The 24,804-nt window shown below is 37.0% G+C and overlaps 1 protein-coding gene across 3 annotated transcripts in view; it reads left to right on the top strand.

Moving 5' to 3' along the window:
- LOC145689828 (UNC93-like protein) overlaps positions 1-24,804 on the top strand; it is a 109,665-nt gene that overhangs the window by 57,901 nt on the left and 26,960 nt on the right. The window contains exon 1 of one of the 3 annotated variants that reach the window (XM_081764043.1): positions 23,668-23,834. The exons of the other annotated variants lie outside the window; for them this stretch is intronic. The gene's annotated coding sequence lies outside the window, so the exon portion shown is untranslated. Of the gene's footprint in view, positions 1-23,667; positions 23,835-24,804 lie in introns of those variants that run through there. 3 annotated transcript variants of the gene reach the window in all.

Here is a 24,804-nt window from a genome sequence, read left to right on the forward strand (position 1 = left end):
CAGAACACAGTTTATTCATATTAACACCTTACTGTAAATCGTTAATTATGGCACCCTAGTTGTTGATAAGTATTTTCCGCCGGGGCACTTCAGATATTTTACTTTTAAATTCTGTCCACCATCATCCTCAGCTCTTAAGAGAAAAGTATTCTTTCAAATGTTCGAACGGTAAAATATTTTCGTTCTTCATCTTTATAAAAACAACACCAATCAAAGTAAAATAGACTACCGGTATCATTGCACTCCTAGTTCACTCACTGAATGTATTGATTTGGAGCTGTCAAAATCTACGACAAAATCTTCCAGGTGCTTGCAATCAGTACACGTGATTTCCCTAAGGCTGTCCTCATCTTCAAAAAACAGCAAGTGGCAGTATGAACTTATCTGTTTCTCTCTGTGTCTATGACTGTCGGTCACTGACATACGTAGTTCATGCTCGATTGTTTCATTCTGAGAAATTCACTTACAGGAAAGAAACATTTGTTTCCGAAAAAAATTACATATATTGTAGTTACTCATCCGAAATGTAACGCGAAAAAAGTAACGCAAACTAGGTACGTTACTTAAAAATTTGTAACGCGTTACCGTTACAGTTACTTTGGGAAAAATATAACGCGTTACTAGGAAACGTTACTTAAAAAGTAACGCGTTACAAGTAACGCGTTACTTGCGTTACGTTACTTCCCAACACTGGATCCGAATATTCACCTTTGGATTTTATTTTGAAATATTTTCAGACTACGTCCTTTCCACAGATTAAGCGACCATGTCTCACAACCATACTGTGCAACACACATATAATTATCGTTTTATATATTTTAAACTTCAAATTGTTCGATAGAATTCGCGAAGACAATTTGGACTGAATAATAACACGAATTTCTTGCTTTTAGACAACCTTTAATCTCTTCATGGAATGGTTTTGGTCTATTAATGTGGATTCTGGATATTTGAAAGTACCTATTTTGTCGAAAGTATTATTTCATATTTTAAGACATGTAACTTGCAGTAGTACGGTCACGACCAACTTTCATGTACTTAATTTTCTTTGCGTACAGAATAGTTATTGATATTATTAAACTTTTAAGAAAACTATTTCTTGTCGTTCAACGCTAAGCTAATAGCTCCAGGTCCGTATCCAAAGGGGGTCTAGGGGGGCCGGACCCCCCCTAAATTTTTGCTGACCCCCTAAAAGTTTTACAGTAGGCTTGCAAAAGATCTATAATATGGTGATGAACTATCATATGGTTGGATCGGGCAACCTCTAACTTCAGCCGGGCCCCCCCCTACATTTTTGGGCTGGCTACGGGCCTGAATAGCTCTATATATTAGTTGGAACTAGAGTGTCTCCATAGATTTGCACTTTTTGGCTTAAAACATCCAATATATTTCAATTAAAAATTTTCTTGTAGGCCTTATATCTGGAGAACTACATATAATGTCACCTAACCCAAACTATCACTCAACTCAGTATGATGTCCTTGTTCCGTAGAAAATATGAAAACTCGATTTAGGGGCCGTTCAAAATATTTGTGGTCCCTCATCCAAAAACTAATTATTGGGCCAAGATCGCAATCTTTCCATGTATTTTTTTTGTATCATTCCTAAAATAATTCTTCTGTTGTATCGAATGAAAAATTTTCTTTCGTTCTTAAGAATTTTCTTTTGAGAATGCAATAATTAAATGTTTTTACGTGTTGTAATGGAAGAACCAAGGCGGAACGTACTATTATCTTTCCACTAAATTAAAATATTTTTAAAAAGCCCAAAATTTCCCACGGAAAATGTCACGGGGAAAACAACTTTTTCTTTCCAAAAAAGTGTTTTATTCCAGCCTTTGCATCTTTAATGTTCAGTGAATAGAAGGTTACAAGCTCCATATAAAGAATGAAAATTATTTTAAAATCTTACCAAAAAAACTAATTAAAAGATGTATATCTAATTCAGCCCACCCACCCAACCATATACAAAAGCATGGAGTTCGATATTTTCTTAAAGAACATAGCAGATTTTCATGACCCTCACATTATAAAAGATCGAGATATCAAATGTATAATAATATAAATTAGTCCTTGCTTCTCTATTCTTCTTAGCCATTTATAAAAGACAAAAATGAAGGTTGAAACAAATTTAAATCATTAAATTTAAATTTCAGCTCGTGCATATTAAGCCCTGTTTTAAATTCGTGATAACGATTAATTAAAAAATAATAATTTCCAGCTCTTGAATCATATTTCTCCGTGATGCTCCAGGATTTTAGGGAAATAAGCAGGCAATTAACCATAACTGAATTAATGTAGATACAGCAGAATATCTCAAACGATATCTCATATGCTGCTTAACTGCAATAGAAATACTGGCTGAGTCAAAATGATGTTCCCGATTTAAGTTATTATTCGAACAATAATGAGTTTTAGGCTATATATAAAATATGGAATATAATCTCAAAACTTTTTTTCTCTTTCTATTGTAGAGGCATAGTTATGTAGACATTCGACAGAAGGCAGTTTAGTGGAAGTGAACAATATGGCTTCTACAGACCACAGAGCGTTCTGTGTGTTTGATTTTCATGTGACTAACGTAAGTCCATTGCCGAAATTCAACGGCATTTCTGTGCAAAAGTCAGGGTATTTGTGACCCATGGGCGCCCATGTTGTGGTTTCCAAGGGGGGCAAGTATAAGCGACGTTTCAAATATAGTTTCAAATTTTCCTGTAACTAATGTAAAAATTCTATTGGGTTTTCGATATTCCCAAGTACAATTTCCTCTAGGAGGGGGCGAGTGCCCCACCTTGCCCCCCCTGATGGGCGCCTTTGCGCGCCACTTTCTACAACTGTGATTGACTTGCGTGAGAGGATCACTGCAGTTGTGGCCGATATCGACCCTGACATGCTACGGAGAGTTTGGCAGGAACTTCTTTATGACCAGATGTTTCGTATAACCCTTGGATCACATATTGAACATTTATACGTTAGAAAAAAAACTTTTTTGAGTTGATTAATCAATGTGTATAATCTATGTTTACATATGTGTTGTTCAAACAAATAATAATAATAATAATAATAATAATAATAATAATAATAATAATAATAATAATAATAATAATAATAATAAATGGGAACATCATTTTGACGCCCCCTGTATTTGTCTAATTTGGTTTTACTGGGAACAGCTGTGCTGACTTTTACTTTTAAATACAGACGCTTCTGGACACCAAAATAATTTTACAAAGAAATTAATTTGGTTACAGAAAGATAGAAAATTTAATAGATGACAGTTTGAAGCCTATATTATTAGAATGCATACAGCTATAAGAGTTAGTTCAGTTATGTCTACCATAGTACTCTTCTTTCCTGTGCAATCAAATGTATGAATAACAATACTCAATTAGATGTTATCTACTTTGATCTCTCGAAGGCCTTTGATTCTGTCAGTCAAATTCATCTTCTTCATAAACTCTCCAATAGATTCAATGTACATGGCAAATTTCTCTCTCTAATCACAAGCTACTTGAAGGACCGTAAACAGAGAGTTGTTCTTTCAGGGGCGACTTCTAACCCCCAACCCGTGATCTCAGGGGTGCCTCAGGGGAGTGTACTTGGGCCTCTGCTGTTTGTCCTGTATATGGATGATCTCTACACGCACTTATCAGCTCAACCTAGTAGCCTTCTGCTTTTTGCTGACGATTGTAAGTTGTACAGAGAAATATCGTGTCTCCATGACACAATTGCTCTACAGGAAGACATAAATTACCTTACAGGCTGGTGTGAAATGTGGCACTTGAAACTCAACAGTAAGAAATGTGACAGTATTACTATTACTTTGAAAAAGTCTCCTGTTCCCTCCACATACCATATCAACGATTCTCCTATCACACATTCTGCTAGTCATAACGATCTTGGTGTCATCTTTGATTCAAAACTCACCTTCTCTGACCACATCTCCTCAATACTAAAGAATTCAATGCGCATGTTGGGACTTCTTTATCGATTCACCGAACTACGCACTGTTTCTTCATTAGCAACTTTTTAGAAGACTTTAATAGCGCCCAAGATCGAATACTGCTCTCCCATATGGGCCATGGCAGCACCTACACATCTCTCCAGACTTGATTCTGTTCTCAATTTCTTCATCGCTATAGTCCGTTTTCGTGTTCCTGCACTTCGAATATTATCTAAGAAGGAGCTCTTGCGACATCTTAATATTCAGACTCCTGAAATACGCAGAATTATCTCTGACCTGAAATATCTACATAAAATAGGTAATGGAAGCTTAAGATCGGAAATATTACTTCAGGAACTATCCTTAATTGTCCCTTCCCGCATCACCCGGAATACCCACCTATTCCATCTTGCCCGTCCTAGGTTGGCTATTATACAGAGGTCTCTTTTTTATAGAATACCAAACTGTTATAATGAAGTAACAACTGATGTGGACATATTTTCGAGCTACCCAGTGTTTGAAAGAGCAATTAAGCGAGCTTTGACGGAATAGTTTTACTCTTACACTCTTTTTTCTATGTTGTTGTTATTGTTGTCTTGATTTTTTTTCTTTCTTTTGTTAGCATGTCCCTGTGTAAAATGGCAAAGTTATGCTGTATCTGGGAATTTGTTCAATAAATAAATAAATAAATAAATATGCAAGAGGAATATTATAAGAACATTTTCTTAATTTTTGTAGTTAATTAACTGATATTCGAAATAATAAAATAAAGATAACACTTAATTTTAGACAACAGCCATATACAATAATTTTAATTACAAACAAGTAGGCCTATACAGAGGCTGCTTCTCATTTGTGAATATTTTCTTTTTTTTATTTTCTGGAAACTAAATTTATGTATCTCGGGAAATGAAAAAGAATGGTTTCTTGAAAACATTTTTTAAAATAATAGTGTATTTAGAAATTTAATTCTATTAAAAATAAATTAATAATTAATTAGGAACAGAGAAACTGTTACCTTTAAAAAAAAAGTGATTTTTGGTTATTGATCTCTGCAGACCCGAAACCAGCCACGGAGGTTTGGGGGGTCATGAATATGTTTGGGAGGGAAGTCATTAAAAATGCACTTACAAATATCTAAATTATGTTTTTTTGTATTAATAATAGCCATTTTGTATTGAGGTCTGGAGGAGCCACGAAAAGTTAAGGGGTCTACGCCCTCCTAGCCCCCCTCTGGTTGAGGGCCTGTATCTCTGTTTGTCCCTATGTATTTTCACACGTCTTGAGAAATACTGTTCAACATATTCGGTCAAGATTTTAATGTTAAGTTTTTTTATGTGGTTTTCAACGATTTTTAACATTTCTTCCTACCCTTCATAATGAGAGTAGTTTGGTGGAAGTTGATAATTCAATATTACGATTTTACACATATAAACACATATAATATTAAATTATAAAACCACATAGACCTAATATTAGTGTATCATTAAACACATATAAAGTAACGTACTTGTGTGTGTGTGTCCGAGGGTCCATAAGATTTTCGCATACAAAGGAGTCAACTAGAACGTCCAAATTATTGTACACAAATAGATTTTCTACACCAGATCTCTTACCCTACGAAGGTATTTTGTTTTTCGATTTTCGACTCAAGGTAAATTTGAGGGTGTTAAGACTAAAAATACACATATGTACAGTTATGATGCATAGTTCCTGTAATATAGGCAACCCAACCATTCTTTCTGTGGTATAGAATGCGTAATTTCCTTTACTTAAATTTCAAAGATTGTTCATAATCATTTGCGGGGACATTCTTCTTCCTCTCCTTTCGTCCATTAAGGGGGGGGGGGCACGATGGCTCAGTAATAGAGAGCATACCTCTGATGCATGGCGTACGCGCCTTTGGCGTGGGATACCCGGGTTCGATTCCCGGCGGAAGCTCATGTGGTTCGGATTCCACGTTAATCAGTAGGTCCACGTCTCATATAGCCTCGCTGCTGAACGGGACGTTAAACTCAAAATTAAGTCAACCTCTGATGCATGGAATCTTGGTTCTATCTCCGGCCAAATAAGTTTGATGAGTTCGATAATATCTTCCTTCTCCCTTTCTATTCTCTCTAAATCTATCAGTTTCTTTCCTTCTTCAAATGACTGTGCATATGTGTTAGAATTGCACTGAAAGATAACCGCAACAGCTGTCAGAGTATTATCGCGTGAGAATCACAGAAAATATGTTTCTTATAAAGAATGTCGAAGTCTAAGCAAGGGAGACTAAAACTACTGAAAATAATTGTCTTTGTTCCCTGCAATTAATTGTACAGAGTGAAAATATTCGAGACGGTGGTATGATAACTTTCTCGAAGCTGTTACATGTTACAGCTTATTGCTCATTCACTAATTACAGGATTCCCAGTCAACGTCAGATTATTTTTCTTTTTCACTTTCTGAATAATCTGATATTAATAGCAGAAACGAGACGGGATTAAAATACGGGACATTTGGCTGTCCCAACTAAAGTTACGGGGACGTAGGACACGGTTCCAAAATCAGGACTGTCCCGTTTTTTACGGGAAGTATGGCAGGCTTAGCGTACACTCATATCTAAATACGTTGAGGAAGCAATCAATGAATTAACTAAAAGTTACGTGACGTCATTATTGCTGTGCAGTTACATAAACCCATGGCGTGAAAATAGGATTTTTTTTTAACATTCTAAAATACTTATGACAGGAAGAGAGAATAGACTTAATACTCTGTTGCTATGTAACGGAGATTGTTTTAATACTTTATGTAATGACAGCTATTTTTAAAAAATGGCTACATCTTTAAACAATGGAAGAGTGGCATTACAAATGACATTCAGTGATTCTTATTCTTGAATGCCAAAGAACTTTAAGAAATAATTGTTGTGCGTGCACGAAAACAAATAATAATATTTTCACGGCGAGAAAAAAACTATCATCACACCGTTATTATAATATACGGTTTAGCTTTAATTCTTGAAAGGAAAATTCCACAGAAAATCTTTCTTCAGCTTCTTCTATTTCTAAAAATAAGCATTTGCTTTGGAAGAATAGAGCGATCACTGCGAAGAGGAGGTAATAACTGCTAATGCCTTTACATTTTGAGAGAGTTATATAAGAATTTAGAGGTAATGGCACCAGAACATTTTTTTTTTTTTTGACACTCTTTAGTACCAGTATGCTTGTATACTTAGTAGAGGTCTGCACCGGCCGGAATTTTTAGCCCGGGCACAGCCCGGCCTGTGAATTTATAATGTGAGGCCCGACCCGAGCCCAAAATATGTTTTAGCCTTTAGGCCCAATCCCTTGTGATAAGTCAAATGAGCCCGAAATAAGCCCGAATTACAGAAACGTAATAATTAACGCAAAATTGTATTTTTATTTACAGCAATAAGAAGTTTAATTTTGCAGTTGTGCTTTAAAAATTCTCCAGAAAGAACGATCCGATAAATATCGTAGTATAGTATGTTTACAAAGTTAGGCCCGAAAAGGCCCGAGAAATGTGGTTGTATATTTAAAAATTTACGACCCGAGCCCGAATAGATCTATGCTTTGTAGGCCGGAATCCGGCCCTTGCAGACCTCTAATGCTTAGGCCTGTCTTGGGTATACTTTTCACAGGTTGTTGCTTATTGTGTTCACTTATCAAAATTAACGCTGTATTTCCCCTGCCTAAACTAATATTGTACGAGTCATTCCGTGTTACTGAAAAGTGTGCTTAAAACAAGAATGCGGAAGTTGTAATATCATGCGTGCCATGCTGGGTAAACCATTAATTGCATTCCATTATGGTCAAGGTCGTTCTAATGTTTTGCCGGCCCTAAACCTTGAAGTATTTGACGCCCCTTACCCCGTGATACAAAATTTTAAAATAAAAAATGATTTTAAAACTTATTTTATGCATACCTTTGTTTCAATATGAACATTTTCATATAAACTTTAATATATGTTCATTTTGAATCTGTTGTAAAGAAAGATTTGAAAATCTTTGAGCTTTACGTCCCACGCTTATGCTGGTGAGGTTAAAGGAGACGGTGATTATGAGTAATGAATGAAATGGTGGAATAAGAAAGTGGGAGGAAACGGGAGAACCCTGAGAAAACCGGTGTTTGTCCACCAAAAAGTTCACTTGGTGGGGGCTGGGATCGAACCCGGGACCCCAAGCACCAGAATTGAGCGCTCTACCACTGAGCCACCGCGGCCCCAAAGAAAGATTTGAATTGATACAAGTTTACCTTTTTAAAAAAAATAAAATAAAGTTACAAGAAATGATGTTTCCTTTTAACACCAAAAGAAATTCGTTTTGAACTTCCGTCCATTATAGTGTGAATATTCTAAATACTAGAAAAATATGAGAAAATTTATGATTCTACTATACAGTAGAGTTCCGAAAACTCGGCCTAAAGTTGTCCGAAGGGTGACCAGTTTGTGAAAATGTCAAGCTATCGGGAATGAGGTTAAAAAAAAAAAAAAGAATAATTACGAGTGTTTCCTCAGAAAATAGAGTACTGTACTTGTAAGTATTGTTTGCTTGAGAATACAACAGAGAATAAAGTGCCTAATTACCCTTAATCAAAAGAAAAGTACGTACTTTATGAAGGCATAGAGCCTTTACTATACATGAAAATGAAAATTAATGAATATACTCTACCAGTGGCGTATTTATGATTTTGTTTCGGGAGGGGCTTTGCTAACTTTCGGGGGGGGGGGGGCTTTGCCTGGAAATGTGAAAATTCCGCAAGATATTTCATTTACTTTACTATACTAAGTAAGATTTCGCCCCGGAAGCCACCCCCCTAAATACGCCACTGTACTCTACAGTAATTTACCTGATAAGACAGACTTCAGAAAAATAATTTATGAAGACCCCGGGTCTGTGCGCTTTTTTTTTTTTTTTTTTTCCTGCCAGCGTGTGACCGAGTCATCCGAACTGCCGGCTTATCGAGTACCAAGATTAAGCACTCTATTGTAATTCAAAATGATTAGTTTTATTATAACAAAATAAAAAAAAACTAATTTTTACAACACTACTTTTGGGCTGTGCGGGATCACACAAGAGCACCAACCTGAGGGTCACGAAGATAAGCGGAAAATATAAATATAATTAAAATCTAATACCGGAAAATATTTTTAAATATTATTTTGAATTTTGTTCTGATAGGTATATTTTTATTTTTATAGATATATACTGCTAAGAACAACAAAACGTAGGTCTACTTAACTTTTTCAACAGGTGCAGAGTTGCCTAAAAATCAATTTAAATGGAAGATATACCATATGAAACTACTGAGAACTGCATATTGAAATACCAGAAAAATACAAATGCAACAAAACCTACATATTGAAACACAATTAAAATTGAAAGCTAATGAGATACCTGAATATAGTATAATATCACTAATGCGGCAATGTCCGGTTCAATCTTCGTGTTGCACATTATCAAGTCATTTAATATACCCAATAACTTTTTTTTCTAACAACTGTCCAACATTTTTAAAACCAAAATTAGAAATCACTTTATTTTTTATCATATAACACAAAATTAAGGGAAATATGAAATTTTAAAATTTTCAAACGGTCTCCATTTTGAAACAGTATGACAAACCGGATTTGATATTTGTAACGTGAATGCATTGACCAAATTTGCTTTTAATCCATTCGATTTTAGGGAAGTTACTGTATCCACTATATACAAGAAATGGATTCTACTATTATAGAAATAGATGGATTTAGTGGGATCTCCTCAATATGTATATTAAAAATCCCATCCAAGCTTATTACAAACAAGAAATTATAAGAGGGTCGCTGACAAGAGGATGTGATAAAGTGAGGGTCGTCATAGGAATTAGGTTGAGAAAAACTGTGCTAGTGTTAGATCCGCCTGTACACAACTGTCTACTGCAAATACAGCATTCAACTTCAACCACTAGTGACAGGAGCCAATGGATTCGCTAAATGAATTATTACTTGGAAGGCATTTACTCTGATTTTAATAATAGTTAATTTTGTTATTTGGCTTTTGCATTTTTTTCCTTTTTCTTATTAAGTTTCCTTTTTCTTATTAACTTCCCCACCTAAGAACGTTGAGCCTTTAGGTATGGTCCAAAAGATGGAGTAGGTCGTGGGTCAAGATTTGCGAGTGGGTCAACAGAACATGACTTACTCCAACCCACCACCTACCGTGACCCAATCTGACCAACCATGACCCACTCTGCTCAGTGCATTGTAGACAGCATCTTCTGAACACCGGTGAATTTGTCTACGATTTACTTTCAAGGCCTCTATTTGTCTTTCTTTCTCATTTGTTTCTATTTACTTACCTGAGAACAATATATCTAAGTGAAGAAAAGAATTTCAGGCATTTTTGAATATTGATATTTGTAATTGTAGTAATAGCAATAGGACTTACTACTTGGCTTTCGAGACAAAGTCGAATTTTACACCTCCCCCCTTTATGTTGGCCTGCTTTACTTTGATTTTAGACATTCAAATTTGATCCTGTTTTCCACTGAAAAGTATCTGTAATTCAACCAGGAAATAATTACATATGATAATTAAATTTAAATTCATCGTAAATTGGACCATGACAAACACTTTACCATTTTACTGTACATCGTAAAGATCAGATCAACCGATATCATAACAGAGCGGTGCTTGAGCAATCGACCGTAGAAATTCAAACTTCGATTAGTCATAATTTCACAGCCTTGATTTGTTACAAGTGAAACTCTTTAGTCAGTGAAGAGGAGGGCGTAGATCATGGGTCAGAGTTGATGACGATAGGTTTTGGTGGATGGTGAGTCTTACTGCGTCATGTAGGTGGTGGGTCACGATGGGTGGTGGGTCAAGGTGGGTCGTGAGTCATAGTAGGTAACGGTGTGTGGTAGGTCATGGATCAAGCTTTCATTGATCCACGCGATCTCTTGTCCAGGATTAGTCTAGGGGTAAATCCGGCCCTGATTATGGTGTAATCAACCTTAAATGGTGGATCTACGTTTCACACAGTTCAGTGCTTAACTTAAATAAATACTATTATAACTTTAATAAATAAATAAATAAATAATAGTGTCATTCAGGGGCGGATCCAGGACCGACTTCTGGGGGGGCGGTGGGTTGTCATACTGCTACTTTTAAGGGCTCCAAACTTTGGGATGGGTTTTATTTATATATATATAATAAGAAAGTCTCCTCTTCTGGGAGGGGGGCGATCGCCCCGATCGCCCCCCTGGATCCGCCCCTCGTGTCATTACAGATTACTTTTCATAAATAGGAAACTTGTATATGAATATATTTAAGTTGACCAAAACCAGGACACCCAGTGCAATTCAAAAGAGCAAGAAATTATAAATGAGAGAGAGAGAGAGCGAGAGCGAAATAACAAATGAAGTACTTTGCACTTGTACATTACTTGAATAGTAGAGCATGGGTTTTTAGAACTGATAAAACTTTTGGTATTTTAATTTAATATTGGTATGCCATACCGGCTTATACTAACTCAATTCGACCACTCGAAATTCCCTGAATGCCGTATTTCCATCCTGCTTGGTGTGGGTTGTTAATATATTAGTAGTACTACTTTTCACCCCTCCCTTCCACAGGCTTCCCACAGGCATTTTTCAGGGCCCTGGTTGTGCCCATTAGATTATTTGGGAATGACATAATTTTTCATTAAAAATGGTATAATCAAACGGGATAACGGTATTTTGGAGAAGGAAATGTATATTTGAAGCGCAGAATGATAAATTTGGGAACTACTCGTAAGTTTGGGTGAGCAATATATGTTCGAATTAAGAAAGGTAAGTTTGGGGGAGATAATGATAAATTTAGGGGAAAGAATTGAAAATTTTTGGGCGCAGAATGGTAAATTTTGGGGGATAATATCCAAGCCATTGGGAAAATGGGCATCAGTGTATTGAGAGTTCCTCGGAGGGAAAGTTTATCAAAATGTATATCGGGATTTTGAGGCTTTGTAGTATTTATTGCAATTAACTTACAATTATAAATATCAAATGAAAGAGTAACTCAAATAGTTTTGTACACACGCATGCGCATGCACTGTTTCCTCTGTCTGCCATTAGAAAGCGCTAGTAGCAAAGATGGCGACTAGTGAACAAAAAGCTTTTAGTGCTTCACATTTTGCGAAGATGGAATCTGTAGTTATAGTGCAAGCATCTTTGTGGAGAATTTTAAGGAGATACTTTCAACCACGTCCTTATCGTTTGCAGTTGCTATAAGCTCTAAAGCCTACAGACTATGGTTTATGTGCCAATTTTGCAAATGAAATGTTGCTGCATGCAGGGACGTACGGAAGGGGGGGGACACGGGGGTCCGGACCCCCCCCCGAAATTTCGACTTTTTAAAAATTTAGCCTAATTTTAGGGGCAATTTTAGCAATTTTAATATAAAATAGCTTCATATTTAGTTTGAACCCCCCCCCCGAAATAAATTCCTGGGTACGCTACTGGCTGCATGACAATGAAGATTTTCTGAATCATGTCGTCTTCAGTCATGAATCGACATTTCACCTAAGTGGTGGTGTGAACACTCACAATGTTCGCACATGGAGGTCAGCAAATCCCCACAACAGGGTACGGTTGCAACGAGACTCCTCTAAATTGAATATATTTTGTGCCGCATCCCGGCCTTTCTCCCTATCGATTCGATATGTACTGGATGACGAATGGAGCTCACATTGAACACTTGTAGCAAAAACTGTTTGAGTTGCTCTTGAGTTGATGTGTTATTTAAAATTGTACGTTAAATGTAATAAATACTACAAAGCCTTAATATCCCGATTTCATTTTGAAACACCCTATATTTCCCGTGCTAAAAACTGTATGACATCTTGTGAATACGGTCATGTATTTGGAATCATGTTTTGAGACGTCATGAGGAGTATAACCGAGGTTCTGTGAGCAGCATACGATAAGAGAAACCAGTTGAGTGACAGAAACAAAATATTCAAATGGCAAATTGATAAGGACAAGCAAGAACTATAACAGCAAGGTCTGGAGTAGTTTTGTTTCCACGCGCAAAACAGGTGACGAATATTCTACACAAAAACCTTTAAACAATTTTCTTTTCTTTTCTTTCTTTCTTTCTTTTTTTTTTTAAGTTCCCAATAAACCCAGGCAGTAAATAGACCATCAAGTTTGCTAACGCATGTAATGAAGTATTTATTACTGGATACGTACGTCATTTTTTTTTTCATTCTGCATGGTTCAGCAAGGAGAGATATAGGTTTAACAATTCGAACATAAACCAATTTGAGGCCTCTGTTGTACATCTTAGTCGATACGTATTAATAAAATAGCTGCAGAAAAAGTGATCCCGGAAGAGTTGTTCCGAAAAAAAAATTACTCCGGAAGAATTTCTCTTGGTTTTCATGGCAGCCGGAAAAAGTGACCATGGCTTTACTTTTTTTAAAAAGTAAAAACTGGTGGTGCACAGTAGTATTATTAGAATACGGAAGAATATATTTAGGACTGTGATTATGAAGGTTGTGTATTTTAATTCTAGAATTGAAATCATAAGTGTCATTGGAACAGGTAAGTGTTGGTATTTAATCGTGCGTATTCACAAGATTTTGTTTTACTAAAATTCTTATAGTTGTATGCATCATTGTTAGAAATATGTGAGTCACTGTTAGAAATATGTGAATCATTGTTTGGAATATGTGTCATTGTTAGGAATATAAGTGAATCACTGACAGGAATATGTGTCACTATTATAAATATGTCAGCCATTGTTAGGAATATATGTGCCACTGTTAGGAATATATGTGAATCACTGGCAGGAATATGTGTCACTGTTAGGAATATGTCATTCAGTGTTAGGAATATGTGAATCACTGTTTGGAATATATGTGACATTTTAGGAATATGTGTGCCACTTTTAGAAATGTGTGTCACTGTTAGGAATATGCGTGTCAGTTTTAGGGGTATATGCGATCACTCTTAGGAATATGCGAGTCACTGTTAAGAATATATGTGTCACTGTTAGAAATGTGTGTCATTGTTAGGAATATATGTGAATCCCTGTTAGGAATATGTCTCACGTTAGGAATATGTGTGTCATTGTTAGGACTATATGGTCACTGTTAGGAGTACTGTCACCGTTAAGGTAAGAGAAAAGAATAGATACAATCTACTGGTTAACATTGTATTTAACATTATTTTACATACAGGTTACAATACAAAAATAAACTACTTTCGAAGCAGTATATAAAATGTCAATTATTTTTGGCAAGTAATGACATACTTTCTTATAAACTAAAACTGAACTCTTGGCAGAGGCTGAGGGCCTTCTAGCAGAAATATCACACTCATGCCTTTGTGGTGATGTGTCTTGAGCACACTAGCTCCCCTTTTCCATTCTAGAGCAAAGTTAACTATTTCTTTGATTGAAGTAGCTCACCGTTTATCCTCACGATGCCGTAATGACACCACCATCTGGTGAGTACGCAGGTAACCCATTCTTCCTCTGACCCAGATCCTTGCGCTGCTTGACTTTGCTGATTTGACGAGAAACGATGTTATGATCTGTATCTATCGATACAGAAATATCTCATCTTCGGACAAATAAACAGAAATTGAATTTTAGGAATTAATCATAATTTTGGTCTATTTCTCATTAACTGTAGTCCTGCTTACGTCATGATGGAAAATTTAACGAGGATAAACTTCAATTTGAGTGTTATTTCAATAAATGGCATGGTTAACGTCCATTACCATTTTTTACGATTACGAAAAAATCTAGATATCAGGGTTTACACTCCTATATCATTTTGTTCAGCTTAATAGATTTATCTATGGTATACATTAGGGATGACCACAAAGTTCCGGTTCCCCGTGGAACCGGTTATCGGAGATCCGGTTTTCAGAACCGGTTCCAGACCTGGATCCGAAAACCCGGTTCCAGAACCGGATCTTAGGAACAGGTTCCAGACCTGAATCCGAAAGCCCCCAAAGACCCGTAAAGGAGGCAGAAAGTTCACCTTCAAAAAAATGCAAAGAGGACCATGCGCTTGTGCCTTCCCCACCCAGACCCGCTTGTGCCCCCAGAAAAAAATTTTGGTCCACCAGTGGGTGTTTAGCCAAATGAGTTGGCCAGTTTGGCCAGAGTTTGAAAGTTACCCAGTTTATTTAGCCAAACGAGACAAGCTGTCGCTGCCTGGGCGCCTGCCTGTCGCTTCCACCATTTCATCTAGCATACTGTTCACAGCCTGCCAGCAGCTCGGGTTTAGCGTAGGGATGGTCACAAAGTCTCGGTTCCAGCGGAGGTTCTTGGAGATCCGGTTTTCAGAACCGGTTCTGGATCCGGTTCCAGACATGGATCCGAAGAACCGGTTCTAGACCTGGATCCAAACAACCGGTTCCAGACCTGAATCCGAAGAACCGGTTCTAAACCTGGATTCGAAGAACCGGTTCTAGACCTGGATCCGAAGAACCGGTTCCAGACCTGGATCCGAAAAACCGGTTCGGAAACCGGATCTCCTAGAACCGGATCCGTTCAGAACTGAAAACCGGTTCCACCAGTAACCGGTTCTGGCCATCCCTAGTATACATCTCATCATTGGACATCTTTTCATTAACGATAATAAAATTGTATTCATATAAATTGTTAGGATTAACATTGAATGTTTAAATCTCATTTATTTTAGTACAGTTTTCCAAATTATTGGTAGTCTTATTCACCCTTGGCAACAGTCAGAGTTCTATGTAATGACATCATTTGACGTTCCTCTTTCTCCAAATGCTACCCCATCGTGAACAATGAAGGGAAGGGAAAGTGCAATCGCACTCAGAAAAGCTACAAGTACAATCTCGTTATGTCTGTTTTTGATTTACATAATAGTGTATTACAGCGCTGCCCACGGCGAGCAGATAGTGGAAACTCTCCTCGTGAACGCTCACGAGCATTCTACGAGCAAATACCATTGTTCGTGCTTCGTGGATCTTCGGGTTTTGTCCTTAGAGGAGCGGAAGTGTTGTCAACCTTGAGGGTAATCACTAGCTTACCAAAAAAAAAAAAAAGTATGTATGGTAACTGATTGCCATTTAGTGTAAAGTGTTTTTTTACAATGTGGTAACCGTTAACTATAGACAATACAAACTTGTAACAGCAATCAAATGATAAACTATGTACGTTCCTTTTCTTCTTTTTTCTTTCCTTTTGTTAAAGAGGGATGTGGGTTTGTTATATCCGAGTGTGGGTTTGTTATATTATGTTGTTTCGCTTTTTAGGAAAAGAGATAATCTGTTGATAAGAAAAAAAACTGTAGCACTTGTTTGTAATTATCTAAGTATATCTCCAGAAAATTAGCTTATGCATGTATGTGTGTACGAATAGGCTTAGCAAGGGGTTGGTTGTGGAGATTAGAAGCCACTATTACACTATCAATAGGAAGAATAGTATTTCTTACTCCACTTTTAAAGTTACTTTGATCGCAAAGAATCAAACAAAATATTAAGAGAGCCAAAGAGATTTTCCATTTTTAAGTGTGACCGTTAGTGACTGCAATTAGTTTTTTTTTTTTTTTTTTTTTTTTTTTTAACAAGGAGTGTCTTTTTAATAAGGAAAAATGTATTGTCCCTGGCTGGTTGCTTGCCGGTGGCTTGTTAAAAGTGAAAAAGAATGTTAAATCATTTCAACGACTGAAGCTACAAGCTTGTCTTTCTTCGATAGTTACTGACTGATTTTGAAAGTCACAATGTTGTAGGCCTACTGTAATAGCGTAGGCCTACTGTAATAGCGTAGGCCTACTGTAATAGCGTAGGTCTACTGTAATAGCGTAAATTCGAAAGGAAACGTTCCAACTGAATGATACGAACAATTATTCCCAATGTCTTGAACATGAAACGTGGGTTGCACGGATAACGCTTAAAGTAGGCTGGACTGCACTGGAATTTCCTTCCGGCAAATTAGTGTTTGGTCGAAACTCGGTTCTTCTGTGTAATTGTCTCTTAACAACATTTGAACATTTCTTTTAGATAATAATAACTAACTAACTCTATGGTCTATGGAACCCGAAGGTTCAATGCCGCGTTTACAAATTATTTCCACTAACTTATGTCCTTAGCCAACTGGATCCAGTTTCTACTCTGTACTCTTATTTCTGCAAGATCCATCTTAATATTGTCTTCCCATCTACGCCTAGGTCTTCCTAGTGGTCTTCTTCCAATTGGGTTTTCAGTTAAAATTATGAAAGCGATTCTAATTTCTTCCATTCTGGCTACATGGCCTGCCCACCTGAGCCTTCTACACTTCATAACCCTAATAATGTTAGGTGAGCGGTATAAACTATGCAATTCCTAGTTATGAATTTCCTCCAATCCCCATTTTCATCCCTCTTTGGTCCGAATAATAATAATAATAATAATAATAATAATAATAATAATAATAATAATAATAATAATAATAATAATAATAATAATAATAATGCGTATTATTATTATTATTATTATTATTATTATTATTATTATTATTATTATTATTATTATTATTATTATTATTATTATTATTATTATTATTATTTTCAACCCATCGTTCTCCTATCAATCTAGCAACGAAAGGCGTTTACAACTTAGCAAACGTGAAGCGAATGACAAATTACAGACCGAGTGCTAATGTAATACAACGTCACGAATTGTGTAAGCAAGCTAAAAAGGTCTGAAACAATTCGTTTCCGATTTTTGCAGTCGTTTTTGCGTCTGTAAGATGACATGTTTAATATTAGTTTCTTTCTTTCTTTCTTTCTTGTTCATTTGTTAGTTACTTCAACGCTAACTGTAACCTCTATCATGCGTCTTCCTCAACCAAAAAACGTACCAATTTTATTTCCTGCAGTGTTTTCGCGTCACTGCTTTCGAAATGGGGAGGGGGAGAGCACACCTGCACATTTCACGCTTGCGTCTGCACAATGCTTATCATCGTGCGAATTTCTGGCCAGGCTTGGCCATGGGTTTTTCGCCATCATGTGTGGTTGGCAACACTTATCGGATGCAGTGGAAGAAGCGAAGCTAGCAGCACCTGTGCTCACCTGTTCTTATCTTCGCTCGTGCCCGCTCACGCTTTGGCTCCGGGAGCCAATTCATGGACAGGCCTGGTGTATTATGTTTGTGAAAAATAAAGCAAACATACCCGCAGATGAAAGATGGTGGTCCTTTTTATATAATTCAATATCGAGCTTCAATTTCAATATATCAGTTTACAATTCCAGTGCAACTAATTCTTTTATCTTTATTTCTTGATTTTGCTTCTACATTTTTTTAAATGTTGTTTCCATCTTCAATGATAAGGAACTTGTTTGTGACAAAGACAAGACTAGTTTTCATACCAAAACTCTGATAACTAACTAAATGGAACAGGTATTCGCTACTGTTCGAGAATTGAGTTCTTGTATTTGACAACAGTCAAGCAATTCATGCTGGGATTTGTTTGACCATTTGCTTTAGTACTGTCCATGTGACCTTAAACTAATGCGATCTAAACATGATTTATGAATGTAGTATTCAAATAGAAAGTCAGCTCAGTAAATTTAACTACCATTATCATGAAGTCTGTTTCCGTTAATAAATGTTTATTTTAAATAATATAGTTATGACAGATTTTGGAGCCCCGTGCAAATGCACGTGTTGCACATATGATAGAGCCGGTCCTGGCAATAGTACCTCGTAGGAAATTCAAAGCTGGTCAACAATGATCTTGGTCTTCGAGCTTAGTGCACGGCCTCTCGATGTGTTCGCAACGTGTTTTTATTCCTCATGCGTACACTTGGAATAGGCTGACCATGTATTTAAATGTGGATGGCTAATCACAACGCGCTACAAACGTGAAAGCAATAAAAAAAAAAAAAAACGCGCAGAAGACGTTGGTTTGAGCATATTTGGTGTGTTTCGGACAATGCTGTTTCGGAATCAGTAAAAGATGTCTAAAGGAAGAAAAAAAAAAACAGAAACGACGTGTTGCTAGACAAGGGGATGTTAACAAGAAACAGCTACTCGGAAGATGCTTTGTGATTTATTATTATTATTATTATTATTATTATTATTATTATTATTATTATTATTATTATTATATTTAAGTTTCAGGTTTGGGTAACGTTACTCTTCAATCAACCAAAAGGAATAATTCAAAATTAATACGTCATGTTTCATGACATTTTTTAAAAACTAAATTTATCTTGAAACAAAATTCATAAAAGAGGACGAGAATTAACTCTCTTGACCCTCCACTACAAAAGTGATGGCTTATCCGAACTTATCGAAGAATGGATAGAGACCCGCAAATACGTGATGAGTAAATGCTGGAAGCTCGCTTATGCTAGCTATAATTAATATCTGTGATTTGAATACATTTTATAAGTATTGTAAACGACTACATTTGATTTGATTTTAGTATCCCTTTCAGCAGCGAGGCTGTGTGAGACGTGGACGTACAGCTTAACGTGGAGTCCGAACCACATGAGCTCCCACCGGGAATCGAACCCGGATCTCCCACGCCAAGGGCGCGTACGCTAACCGCTTAGCCGAGAGGAAGCTTTTTAATGACCATAGATCGGATGTTGCGCGAATGCAAAATGACTCTTTTTGTTCACGTTAGAGGGATGATAAAAATGAAGGTGCTCAAGGTCATTTTGGGAGTATTAGCTTCAATTTCAATTAAAAATTAATTGTGATTTGTTTGCCTGTTTCACTATTGCCTATATTATTGCTTAGATGCCTAATTAACTACGTATCAGTGCCTTACGCAACGGAAAGTTTCGGCGTTTAACTCTCTTAAACAATATATTATGATAAAAATGAACACTATATTATAACTTACAGTGTGTTTTAGAAGGAGAGAACAATGCTTTGGGTGATTCTAAGCCAAAAAGTTATATGAACATTGTTCTTTCCTCAACGACTTGAGAGCCAGGCTGTGAACCACTTTTTACTTTATATCATTTATTGCTTGGTCTGTACATATTCTACAGGAGTAAGGCATAGCGCATTTGAAAGGTGATGGAATAGTCTTTCCCAAGCTATGTAATTTGTGGCAATGATTTCTCTGGGAAGTTATTAAGGGAAAGCTTGGAATTAGTGCTGATCAGCGGCGTAAATAAGGGCTCCGCAGACCCCGCATTGCAGGGGACCTCAAACCATCAGGGGGCCCCAAATCATGAAGTGAGACATAGAGAAGGGGCCCCACTTCACGCTGTTCGCGGGGAGGCCCCCAAGCCTTTAGTTACGCCACTGGTGCTGATATTCAATTTTCTTAGGCACTCTCAAAATAGGTTCTAATCTTCCCCAAATGTCCCTCAATAACCTCCCTTCCAAAGATACCATTGCCACATTATGCATACCGTTGGAAAAGCCATCCCATTACCTTTGAAATGCGCTGTATTACTTCTGTAGAATAACCACAGGGTGGGCACTAAGCAACGTAAGTTCAAAAACGGTTAATAACATGTAGCTCTTAAATCGTTGAGAATAGGACTAATGCTTATGTGAAGTCTCTTGCTTCTTACAAGGGAACCTTCTGAAAATGATAGTTGCAGTGAAAGATGTGACCTATGCCAATTGAAAGAGCTGTAACAGAGATGAGCATTCCCAAAAAATTAGCTGCCCATAGCAATAGGTTCAAGAAATATAAGAGGTGGAAGTTCGGTAAACAGCAAGGTTGGACAAGGGGAAAAAGTGCAAATTCCGCAAAAAAAGGGGGCACGGCGAAATACAATGCTGACAAGTGATGTATAGAAAGAGACTTGCCACAATAGGGAACAAATGAAGGCCACCAGTAGGGTTAACAGTGTTGCCAACTGCAATAAAAAGTACATGTTTTGCAAAGAGCACTATATGAAGTGAGTGCAATATTTAGTGTCATGTAGAACATAAGATATGACGTGTATAATCAGTCGTACAATCTAACAAAAGAGAATAGAAAAAACAGAAGTACGAAAAATACGGAAAAGACGAAGTTGGCCATAATGCGCCACATTTGATCACGAGCTGTGCATATTAGAATGAACAAAACAAGAAGCACCAACTATGAAGGAAACCGACGTACCTAGAGTCGAAAAGAAAAACGAGTTCCAAAGTTGTCAGCACTGGCCATGAAAATCCAGACAATTCTAATATAGTTAGGCCACTCGCTTCACAAAAAGAAAATTCCGGCAACAGGCATCACTCGGAATGCATCAATGCTAGGGTGATTGAGGCAATGTCAAGTCGGGAAACATCAAATGGTTGGGTTGAGCCAACAACCGATAATAGATGTAAACATTATGTCATGGTTGGGTCGTATGTAGGAATATACAGGGTGTCCCACCAAACTTTGTGACCTGAAGGATTTGAGAAACGAACAAAAATGTGACGGATCCAGTTGTGCAGGAATGTACCAATGTCAGGGGGTGATAAAAGTCTGTGAGAAGCAAGTGCCCCCAGGATCCCCATCATAGGGCCCCAGGAGCCAACTTCAAACTTTCAAATGACAACAGGGACCGAGTGGTACCTCTCTCGATAGATCATGGAATGTGCAACAACACATATAGGAAATATTTGCTATATGAAGCATGTTTCTCAAAATGGCAGCCACAAATATGTGTTGTGTCTTAACATGACATCGAACATTGTGATCTCAAATTGCTGCGAAGCGAAAGGAGATGCAAATCCAATTGCACAGGAATGTACTCATGTCGAGGGCCAAGAAAACTTTGTAAGAAGCAAGTCCCCCAGGGTCCCCATCATAAGGTTCGAGGGATCAACCGCAACATTTCAAATGGGAACAGGGGGAGGATGATATTTCTCTGGATAGATACAACACCGCCTATAAGAAACATTTGCCATATGAAGCACGGGTTTCAAAATGGCCGCTAAAAAAGCACGTTGTTGTTGTCACCGACCAGATATTTTTGGCGGCCATTTTGAAAGCCCATATAGTAAATATTTCTGATATGCGTTGTTGCATATTCCATGATTTATCGAAATAAATATAACTCGACCGATTGTGCTATTTGAAATTTTGAAGTTGGCCCCTGGGACCCTATGATGGGGGACTTGGGGGCACTTGCGTCTCATAGAAGTTTGTCGCCCGCTGACATGGGTACATTCCTGCACAACTGGATATGTCACATTTTTTTCGCTTTGAAACTATTTCAGTCACAGAGTTAGGTGGGACACTCTGGATATATCATATAGGCGGTGATAGTACTGCAGACTGCAACACACAGCAGATCAACCCTTTGATTATATTTGCTTTCTACAGGTGTGGATATGCGATAGAAAGACCACCAAAGGTTCCGACACCTCTAGAGTACTGTTTCGAGACATTCACAGGCGATCATTGTATCATGTGTGACGGATTGGCAGTATTCCGCTGTGCTCACTGCAAATGTATCTTCTGTTTGGACCATTGTCTCATCGAACAATTGCACGTACATTGTGGACGAGCATGTACAAATTATGCGAAGGCTAATGCCTCTTGCCGGAATTTTCTTTTTGTGAAGCGAGTGGCCTAACTCTATTAGAATTGTCTGGATTTTCATGGCCAGTGCTGACAACTTTGGAACTCGTTTTTCTTTTCGACTCTAGATACGTCGGTTTCCTGCATAGTTGGTGCTTTCTTGTTTTGTTCATTTTAATATGCACAGCTCGTGATCAAATGTGGCGCATTATGGCCAACTCCGTCTTTTCCGTATTTTTCGTACTTCTGTTTTTTTCCATTTTCTTTTGTTAGATTGTACGACTGATTATACACGTCATATCTTATGTTCTACATGACACTAAATATTGCACTCACTTCATATAGTGCTCTTTGCAAAACATGTACTTTTTATTGCAGTTGGCAACACTGTTAACCCTACTGGTGGCCTTCATTTGTTCCCTATTGTGGCAAGTCTCTTTCTATACATCACTTGTCAGCATTGTATTTCGCCGTGCCCCCTTTTTTGCGGAATTTGCACTTTTTTCCCTTGTCCAACCTTGCTGTTTACCGAACTTCCACCTCTTATATTTCTTGAACCTATTGCTATGGGCAGCTAATTTTTTGGGAATGCTCATCTCTGTTACAGCTCTTTCAATTGGCATAGGCCACATCTTTCACTGCAACTATCATTTTCGGAAGGTTCCCTTGTTAGAATCACTTTTCAAAGTATTGGCCTTTCCCTCTGAAACACCCTGTATACAAAAATCGTGTATGTTTTGAGGGGATATAAGAACTCCCCCCCTTAATGAAATTCTGCGTACGCCACTGCCGTATTCTTTATATTCTTTTTCAAAGTCAGTATTTCTCTGGGGTGATTACGTATCTCTTGTTTGCATAAAACAAATTCTGTCAGTTCCAATAAATCTTAAAATAACAAGAAGTAACTTGTATAGGTCAAGGTCAAGTTCTCCCCTAATCCACGGAAACAATATCGCTGGAAGGAATGTGAGCAACTTGTTACGACCACAAGGACAGACTAAATTGCTCGAAAGTGAAAATGAACCAAGCGAATTAATTACATCTCTAGTTATGACTATTTTAAAAACTCTTTAACTAACCTTTGACAACATATGTTACAGGTAAAGACGTGATCATTTCCTTGGGTTCTCAATAGAAATTGGACTTTGCCTGTCACTGTTCATGTGATTGAGATTCTTATCAATTTTGCAGGTGAGCGTTGTTTTTGCCCCGGGGGGTTGCATTCAATAGCTCAGCTCCAACAGGTTATGGGATTTGCTAATATTAGGCCAAGCATCCGCATCTCCCTCTTTCATTTGTGTTGAGTTCGTGACGTGAAAAGGGTGCAATACCGTATCTGCCGAGGGTGCAAGTGTCTTTGGTTAGCCTTATTCGTCGAGCTGTCTTCAAGTAAAGAAAGCGCGGGAAGTTTTTGTCAGGTCAAGAGGTGAGTAACTAGATGATTCTTGCAGCATTTCATTACTAGATATCTGATGTTAAGATACTTAAAACATAGGCATGCAAATAGACAATTATAATTCAAGAAATAGGCATTAAAATCTGACTCGAAAGAACGAGTATAAATATTCAATGGCACATAGAAACTGAAATTAAGTCATGCATAGTTTCTAAACTAATCCATAATCATGCTTGGTCGTTGTTTCTCGAAAGAATATCTAGAGAAAGGCACGAGATTGGTTCATATTGGTTTAAAAGTTGCATACATTTCAGGGCATTAATAATAATAATAATAATAATAATAATAATAATAATAATAATAATAATAATAATAATAATGTCCAGTAGCGTATCACTGCAGTCCTGTAACTAAAAACTTTTAGTTACATGTATATATAAAGATGCTTTAAAAGTGTCTGATTCTTCCGTCTTAATTTTATAATACAATAAACGTAATGATAATCAATATTTCTTAGTGATTTTTTTTTTTTTTTTTTTTTTTTTTGTCTTTCTGTAAAGAGGCGAAAGTAAGCTGACAAAATTTCAATAACAACACACATACAGAACATTATTCACATAATGTTTTTCAGAGTACTAGTCATGTTAGCAAAATGTTCTACAAATCTCTACTAAATTAATGGTTAAACTGCGAAAAATGTAGGGTTGTTTTCACTTAATCCTCTTCCTAATAATGAACAAAGACAATTAATTGGATACATTAAAACAGGAAGTGAGTAAAGGCTCCTCTGAGGAGAAAGTACAGAGTTAGAGTCTGAACAGAATTTTTGGTATTGGCTTTCAGTTTAGTCGCTTAGAGGCTATAGAATCAGTGTTCATAATATCATGTTAATAAGAAGCATAAATTCTCAATAAAAATATTTGCAATTGGGATAATTTGATTCACAAAGAAATGAATTTTGAATTCTAATTGCAATCAGAGATAATTGGAGGGTCCGGGT

This window comes from Thermobia domestica, chromosome 7, assembly GCF_964235325.1.
Source record: "Thermobia domestica chromosome 7, izTheDome1.hap1.1, whole genome shotgun sequence".
Classification (NCBI taxonomy): Eukaryota; Metazoa; Arthropoda; class Insecta; order Zygentoma; family Lepismatidae; genus Thermobia; species Thermobia domestica.